Source organism: Sorex araneus, chromosome 2 (genome assembly GCF_027595985.1).
Source record: "Sorex araneus isolate mSorAra2 chromosome 2, mSorAra2.pri, whole genome shotgun sequence".
In the NCBI taxonomy this organism is placed as follows: domain Eukaryota; kingdom Metazoa; phylum Chordata; class Mammalia; order Eulipotyphla; family Soricidae; genus Sorex; species Sorex araneus.
In genome coordinates this window covers 98451912-98460812 of record NC_073303.1, presented here as the reverse complement: position 1 = coordinate 98460812, position 8901 = coordinate 98451912, and positions in this window count along the sequence as shown.

Here is an 8901-nt window from a genome sequence, read left to right as displayed (position 1 = left end):
TGACCCAGCAATACCACTCCTGGGAATATAGCCTGGAGAGGCAAAAAGGAATAGTAGAGATGGCATCTGCATTTCTATGTTCATTGCAGCACTGTTTACAATAGCCAGAATCTGGAAAAAAAACAGAGTGCCCCAATACAGAGGACTGGTTAAAGAAACTCTGGTACATGTACACAATGGAATACTATGTACCTGTCAGAAAACATGAAGTCATGAAATTTGCATATAAATTGATCAACATGGAAAGTATCATGTTGAGTGAAATGGGTCAGAAAGAAAGAGACAGACATAGAAAGATTGCACTCATATGTGGAATATAATATAACTGAGAAGTCCAAGTTTACAGTGATGCAATTTCTGGCAGATATTTCTCTGGACTTAGTTACTAAAATACTAAAATACAGAAACCCAAAACTGTGAGGCCACTAGTATGGTCACTCGACCTCATATCTCTTCATTCTCAGCAATGAAAAACAAATTATCAAATGCTTCCTTTTCAGCAGGTCCGACTTTAGGGGGGAAAAACTCCAAACAATAATAGTGAGTTGTGTTGAAATATTGAATGTAATAAAAGTGAAAGTAAAGTGAAATTTATCAGTTAAACAGGCAGGGGTGGGGGCTAGGGGTGTGGTGGGGCTAGGGGTGTCGGCGGGTGGGGTGGAGCTATACTGTGATTCTTGGTGGTGGAATATGTGCACTGGTGAAGGGATGGGTGTTCGAGCATTATATAACTGAGACTTAAACCTGAAAACTTTGTAACTTTCCACATGGTGACTCAATAAAAATTTTTTTTTTTAAAAAAGAGAGGGAGTGGGAAGAGGCGAGAAGTCACTGCCCATCCCTCTGCGCACCTCGGCCACTCCACCATGCCACCAAAAAAGAACCACGCAGAGCAGAGAGACCTGGAGCTCAAGCAGCTCTCATTTTATTAGCTCCCACACAGATAATTAGACACAATTTCAGGGCGGCTTGGATATTATGCTTGGATATGGTTATCAACACACACTTTGCTGGGCCCTTTATAGATGTTAGCTAATGATTTATGTTTCCTGCTTCTCAAGGCCGGGTATGTTAGCTCAGGCAAGTGGTGACTTTCAGGTTTCATCCCATTATCTCCTCAACCAGAGCACCCTTCTGGGTGGAGTGCTGGCACAGGGTCTTAGGCACCTGTGAATAGAGCCTGCTTCTGTTTGTAGGGGCAGGGGATTTGGCCAGGGTCTCAGGCTGGCTGCTGAGTCCCCAGCAGACCAGAATTTGATCCCTGGCACCACAGGAGTGGCTGCTGAGAGCAGAGCCAGGAATAAACCCTGAACACCACTGAGTGTGTCCCAATAAGAAAGAGGACGGAAGGAAGGAATGAAGGAAGGAAGGAAGGAAGGAAGGAAGGAAGGAAGGAAGGAAGGAAGGAAGGAAGGAAGGAAGGAAGGAAGGAAGGAAGGAAGGAAGGAAGGAAGGATGAAGGGAGGAGGGAGGGAGGGAGGGAGGGAGGGAGGGTGGGAGGGAGGGAGGGAGAGAGGGTGGGAGGGAGAGAGGGAGGGAGGGAGGGAAAATAAAAGAAGACAGAATCAGGAGTGGTCAGGAAAGACAATACAACAGGTACAGTAACTGAAAAAGTTAAACAGAGGGTACTTGCACACAGCCCTAGTCCTTAGCACTGTCAGTTATCACACACACACACACACATACACACACACACACACACACACATGACGAGAATTTCATGAACTGCTGCCAGGTACTTTGCTCCTAAGTTTTGCAGCTCCATTTAACTTCTGTTTCATTAGTTTGATTGTCTTTGTGCTCTGTTTATCTGTCACAGGGCTTAGTTGTGACTCTGTGCACAGGGATCACTGTGCGCACAGAGGTGCTCTCTGAGCCCTATGCAGTGCAGGGAATCCAAAGTGGGTTAGTAGCATGCAAGTACTCTCTCCATCCCCTCTGTTTGACTTTTTCAGTTACATGTGTATGATGACTGTCACCTGGCTTCTCTCCCAGGGTAAAGTTGTGGGAGATCATAGTAAAGGGATCTCTAAGGAAAAGCATGGGCTGGTCTATAGAACCAGAAGCTGGTTCCCACACAGAGCAGCTGGGGCAAGCAGAGGCTGAGGGTGGGTTTCTCTTGAAAAGAGGATGATAGGGGAAAGAGCATCGCTAGACCTCCTGCTGTTCTGTCAGTATATGGAGAAGGCTGAGCCACCTTCCTCAGTTCTCTGGGGTGCACACACAGATCAGCACCCATAGCCACCTGCAAGCCCACCCAACTGAAATGTTGAGTTAAACTGTATGATGGTGAGACTGGTCAAAGGGTTCTCAGCACTGAACAAAGCTCTTTTGTAAAAAAATTTTATTATTAACGACAATAAACATTTTTATTACCGTTCCAGGCTTTTAACGGTAATAAAAATAGTTTCAATCATACAATGATAAGACACCCTTCCCTTCACCAGTGAACATTGTCCACCACCAATGTTCCCAGTATACCCCCCATTCCATCCTTCCCCATGCCTCTATGGCTGACAATTTTTGCTATTCTCTCTCTCTACTTTGGGGCATTATGGTCTGCAATACAGCCAGTAGGTGCAAATGCCAGATTTTGTAAGCCTGTTTGTACAAAATATTCAGGATATGAAAATCCATAGGCACAAATTATTTCCTTCCTCAAGGGGCCCCTATATTTGCTGGGAAAAAAAGGTAATTAGAGGGGGAGGTGCAGGCGCAGAGGAAATGGCACCCATTTTGGTCCACTAACCTCCAAGAGCCAATTTTTCTACCTTTTAGGTTGTCTGCTTACTTTGGGGGCTCTATCTGATCATTCTCAGTACTTATTCTGGGTCTATGCTCACAGATCACCCGTGGAGTTTCTCCCATAATCATATGAGGTGATGGTGATAGAATCAGAATCAGCTGTGTGCCATGACGTACACCTCTATACTATCTCTCAGATCTCCTAGTAACTTACCAGTTTTAAGAATGTAGTTTTGGAGACCCTCTGCTCGTACAAACTATGACCCAAGAGGTCTTCTAATCCATTTTTGGCACCCAGAGCAGCTTCTTACAGAAATGCATCTGGACTGTGAGCTGTACTACGACTATGTGCCGCCCGGAGGGGGAGGTGGATTTTCCCTTTCCACCCTGTTTTTCTGCTCGGAAAATGGTGGTGGCGGCATCATCCACGTGGTGAGAGCCACCCCCTAAAACTTGCACCCAGAGGTAGGAACTTTGCAATGCTGTAGCTAACAGGCAATCATGGGATGGGGGCGGTACCGGCACGCCCTCTGCCCAGATAAGATATGGAGCTGCTGCTCTCAAAACAGACACTCTGCTTGTACAGACTATGACCCAACAGGTCTTCTAACCCATTTTGGCACCCAGAGCGGCTTCTTACAGACATGTATCTAGACTGTGAACTGAACTAAAATATCAGAAATCCAAAACTCTTGAGAAGAACTCATAGAATCTTCATTCTCAGCAATGAAGAGTAATTATTAAATGATGCCTTTCAGTAGGCCTGATTGTTAGAGGAAAATTCCAAACAATAATAGTGAGTTCTCTATTGAAATATTGAATGTATTCAAAGTATAGAAAATAAAATGAAGATCATTAGGTACTTAGGTGGGGGCTAGGTGCAGGGGTATATTGGGGTGCTTGGTGGTGGAACATGTGCACTGGTGAAGGGATGAGGGTTCAATCATTTCATGACTGAGACTTACCTAAAAAAAAAAGAAATGATGCTTCCTATAAATAATGAATAGTGGTTATCTAGGGGATGGAAGAAGCAGAATCTTTAATGTTTTTATTACATTCTAGTTTGTAAGCTACATGTATGCTCTGCCTGTAAAAATAAAGAAATGATATCTTCAAACTTGGAAAAAAAAGGTAATTAGAATGCCTTTAAATTGTGGTGAAGGTGGCATGATTCTACAAATTCACTAAAAGTCATTGAATGGCATGCTCAGTAGGTGAGTTGTGGGTTAGCAATGAGGACTTCAAAAGAGATAGAGGGTGAGAAAGCTAGTTCAAGTGGTAGAGGCCAGACCCTGAGTTCAATCAGCACCACCAAAATAATAAGTAAAAATGATTTGAAAAAAGAGAAAACAAAATATATACCAAAAGAAGCAACAAGGGGCTGGAGTGATAGCTCAGTAGGTAGGGCATTTTCCTTGCACGTGGCCGACCTGGGTTCCAGTCCCAGCATCCCATATGGTCCCCTGACCACCTCCAGGAGTAATTCCTGAGTGCAGAGCCAGGAATAACCCCTACATATTGCCGGGTGTGGACCCTCCCCCAAAAAAAGGACAAAAAGAAACCCTCAGGTTTGCCCAGCTTCCAGACTCCGGGACCCTGAAAAGTCCACTCCCTGGCCAAGGCCCCCTTGGAGTGCCTGTCCGAAAGGGAGCCCCACAAGCCTCAGGAGCGTCAGAAGGGAACTCCAATCCAGAGCAGGCACCAAAGTGGCCCCTCCACCCACAGCTAAAGCAGCACGGTGGGCTTGACCTCCGGGGTGGACACAATTATTTTTCCCTTTCCCAGCACTTTGAACTCACAGCTCAGCCTCCATTACCTCATTCTAAAGAGGACAGCCTGGCTATCCCAAACACAGTAGGCCATAGACCCCTAGCCTATTCCAATCAAAATACTACCCAAACTCACCAAAATAACAGTGAACACAAGAATCTGAATAAGCCTTATGTAAAAGAACACATCCCTGAAGCTGTACTAGTGCACAACATAAGACACAGAAGAGCACGAAAGAGGGAGTATTCTAAAAAGGGGGAAAGGAGACCACCATCAGCCAAGCCCTCTAGAATCCTCTCTTGCAGTGAGAGGGTGGTCACTGATAGTGAAGTGGAGGGACCCATCTCCATACTATCACGGCAACATGAAGAAACAGCTTTTTCTTCATGAATTGTGGGATGCAGCTAAAGCAGTGTTGAGGGGAAATTTTATAGCTCAGCTGAATTTCTCAGGAAGAGAGAAAGGGCCCACATAAATAAATAATCTGACTTCACAGCTCAATATTTTAGAAAAGGACCAACAAAAGTAGCCCAAGCCAGGAAGGAGAAAGGAAATAATAAAAAATTAGAGCAGATAAAACTACATGGAAAACCCAAAAGCAATCTGAAAGATCAATTAAACCAAGAATTGGTTCTTGAGAAAATAAACAAAATTGATAAACCACTAGCAAGACTCACAAGGAAAGAAGAATCCTAATAAACCGAATCAGAAATGAAAAATGGGACTTGAGAACAGAAACCAAAGAAATTCAAAAGATTCAATAAAAAGGGGGATCACATAAACAGAGAAATTTAAAAAATAGAATTCAAGTAAATTGGAAAATTTATTTACCCAATACCCATCAGATAAGGGTTAATATCCAGAATATACAAGATATTAGTAGAACTATATATGAAATCAATAAGTAATGGGTTCGATAAAGTATAGCGTAACCAACCACTGAAATATTATTAAATAAAAAGAAAAATAATGAAAGAAAGGCTAAGAAACATAAATTCAAAATTTTTCACCACGCAGACAAAAATATGGAATATGGAATATGGAATGTACTGGCGAATCTTACTGTGGTAATAATTTGCTAATATATACACATACCAAATAGTTGTATTCCATCCCTTAAATTTACACAATGTTGATATCAGCCATATCTCAGTAAAGCTGAACAAAATGAGAACAAGAATAAATAAGCCAAAAATGAAAAAGAGAAAGAGAGAGAGAGAGTGAGTGAGGGAGCTAGTCCAAGTAGTAGGGGCCAGGCCTAGCATCCCTAGGCCCTGAGTTCAACCACTACCAACAAGGAAGAAAAGAAGAAAAGCAAAAACAGGAAAGGAGAGATCACAGAGACCATACCAGAAGAAGCAACAGAAAGAAGTCAATTTGATTATATGTTTTTATCTTTTCTTTAGTTGATATTATGGATTATATTGATTGATTTCTGAATGTTAAACCATCCTTGCATCCCGGGGATGAATCCCACTTTGTCATGGTGTATGATATTTTTGATAAGTTGCTGGATTCTATTCGTAATATTTTGTTAAGGATTTTAGCATCTGTGGGGTTTTTTTTTTGTATTGGTGGTGTCTCTGTTTGCTTTTGATATTAGAGAGATATGTGCCTCATAGAAACTGTTTGGGAGAGTTTCTGTATCTCCCATGGCTCAATCAAGAAGATCTGGAATACCTGAATAGGCTTATCACTATCAAGGAAATTGAAACAGTAATCAAAAGTCTCCCCTAAAACAAATGCCCAGGTCCAGATGGATTCATTAGTGAATTCTTCCAAACACTTAAACCTTTATTCCCAGTTCTTCTCTTTTCCAGGAAATTGAAGAAACATGCAATAAAATAGGCAACTGCATTGAGACACCAGGCTGGTAATTCATAACGAGGGAATGAACTGTAGCACAAGCTCTGCCCCTGATAGTAAGGCAGGCTATCAGAAGAGTCCTCCTTGGGACAGGACTGTTTCGGTCAATTCTCACCTTGTTTTTGCTTCTCCTGCCGCCTATGGGGTGCCTAGCATCTGTTCCTTATATCTGTGTTTCGCCACAGGATTCGAGAATATATATCACCTTTTTTTTTTTTTGGAGTATTGTCTCATTTGTGCTGTGTGTTTTTTGAATGTTGCTTTCATTAGGCCAGCAGCAACAATCTTTCTACCTGCGGGAATGGTTCGGGCACTTAAATGCCATTAGGGCACCCGCCCCTTGAGACTCCCATGAGAGGATGAGGGGGTCACAGCCACAAGTCCCAGATAAACTTGCGTCCACCACAGAAGAAAAACTGTGGAACTGGCAGGAACTCGTTAACAAGCATTCCATCCGTCACCATTTATTGCGGGCATTGCTGTGCCTCTCCTCTGTATTCTTTCCTTTGCCTTGGTGGTCTCCTAGTGGGACCATCGTCTATCCTGACCTTTTTGACACTACTAGATTCCCTAACATCATGGGCAACTCTATTCCGAAGGTGCATCACGCAGCTCTGAGAGGTCTACGTTATCTGCCAAAGAGCCGGGGCTAGAATTCTCTGAAGATAGGGCAGCTAAGATCTGGGGCGCTATCCTTGAGGTGTCTCCATTGGTTCCCACTGGGGACCTCTTCTCCTGGGACACCTGGGATCAGGTACAAAAGATTGGTAGGAGACAGACAGAAAAAACAAGCAAAAGTCCCCCAGGTTTGCATGCAACACTAGCAGCTTTAAAAGCATGCTTCCGGGAGGATAGAGAGTGGGTCTCTCCGGACACTAAACAAGCATCTGTCTCAGAGCCGCCCCTTACTAATCAGGACATAGAAGATGAAATAGCTGAAGAAATTTTGGGAGGAGATAGACCTGAACCTATTCACCCCACTGCCCCTCCAGAAGGAGCTTCTGCTCCCTTTTTTGACCCAAGACCAGAGAAGGACTATTGGAAACCCCTCTGTCCTTCCCAGTTAATCTCAACCCGGGGGGAGCCCGGCCTGCCGTTTGGTATCCATGGGAACCTGGAGACTTGAAAGAGTTAAAAAGGCAGTGGCTGAGGATGGGCCCAACTCCCCCTCGGATGACACCATCCTTCAGGGGCTGGCCCATCAGCCCTGCACCATTAGACTGGAGAGCTCTGTGTCGGGCAGTGCTCCCCAGAACCCAGTTCATAAGATGGGGTGCTTTCTATAAGGAAGAATGCCACATGCAGGCAGACCGCAATGCTGCTGCCCAACCCCCCATCCCCATAACATACGGGCAGCTGTCAGAGACAGCAGATCAGTGGAGCACAGGCTACCATCCTGGACCCTTATGGAGATCAGGTTCGAGCCTTGGCGTTATCAGCCTGGAGTTGGCTTGACGAAGGCCCCACGGAAGCTCCCCAGGATAGAATGCAACAAGCTACAGAACACAGGGTCGATTGCACTGGCATGAAAACCAGCTCCATAGATAATTGGATATGTGCTATCCAAGATTTAGGGTCCCTTACGCAGCAGACCCAGGTTCTAGCCGCAGCCTTAGAGAATCAGAATAAACCACAGAAGAGGCAACCCCCAGTCTTGTCAATCATGAATCATGAATCACAAAATCCCGTTAATCATCGATTTCTCAAGTGGGCTCAGTAACTTCTCATTTTGTCCTTTCCTTGAGATCTTTGAGGTCGATCTCGACTCGGCCCTCCCAACAATGCCGCACTGGTGGCTCTTTCAGGGTCAGGGGAATGAGATCCAGCTTGTTACTGGATTTAGCATATGAATACACCATGGGAAGCTTGCAAGGCTGTCCCATGTGGGCAAGAAACTCTCAGAAACTTGCCAGTTTCTCCCAGAGGGAGAGGTAGGGTATAAGATATGGCACAAAGCGGCCGCGAGCTTCTGAGGGCTTGCTTTTAAGTCTCTCTCTGGATGTTTGACGTTCATAGGATTACACACACCTGGCTTCCTCCACCGGTACCTTCATGCGTGAAGCCTGTCCGAACGTGTGGAGAGGGGCCTCGAGCATGGCTGTTGCTAAGTTCTGGTGGTCTTCGGCTGCCGAGAGCTCTGCTCGGGGTGCGGAGGGAAGCTGGAGCCCATCCTCTGGAGGGGCCCCAGGGAAGACAGCCAGGCGCTCGGGCAAGAGACTCTCTTGTCAATAAAGGCTTGTCAGTCAGAGGAGGAAGAGACCAATGTGCATTGGATTATCCATTGTCAGCGGGGTACCACCAAAGATAACCATACTGCTGGACGGCAAGGGGTTCAAAGGACAGCTAGACGCAGCCGAAGATAGAACCATGATTAGGACTGAGAAGGCCCTCCCAGAATAGAAAGTAAGGACAGTACCAGGGGTCAGGGAGATAGGAGGAGGACAGCTGACTCTCGAGACCACTGACCTGGTCCAGTGGGTAGGCCCTGCTGGGAACTCGGGGTCCATCAGCCCACAAATT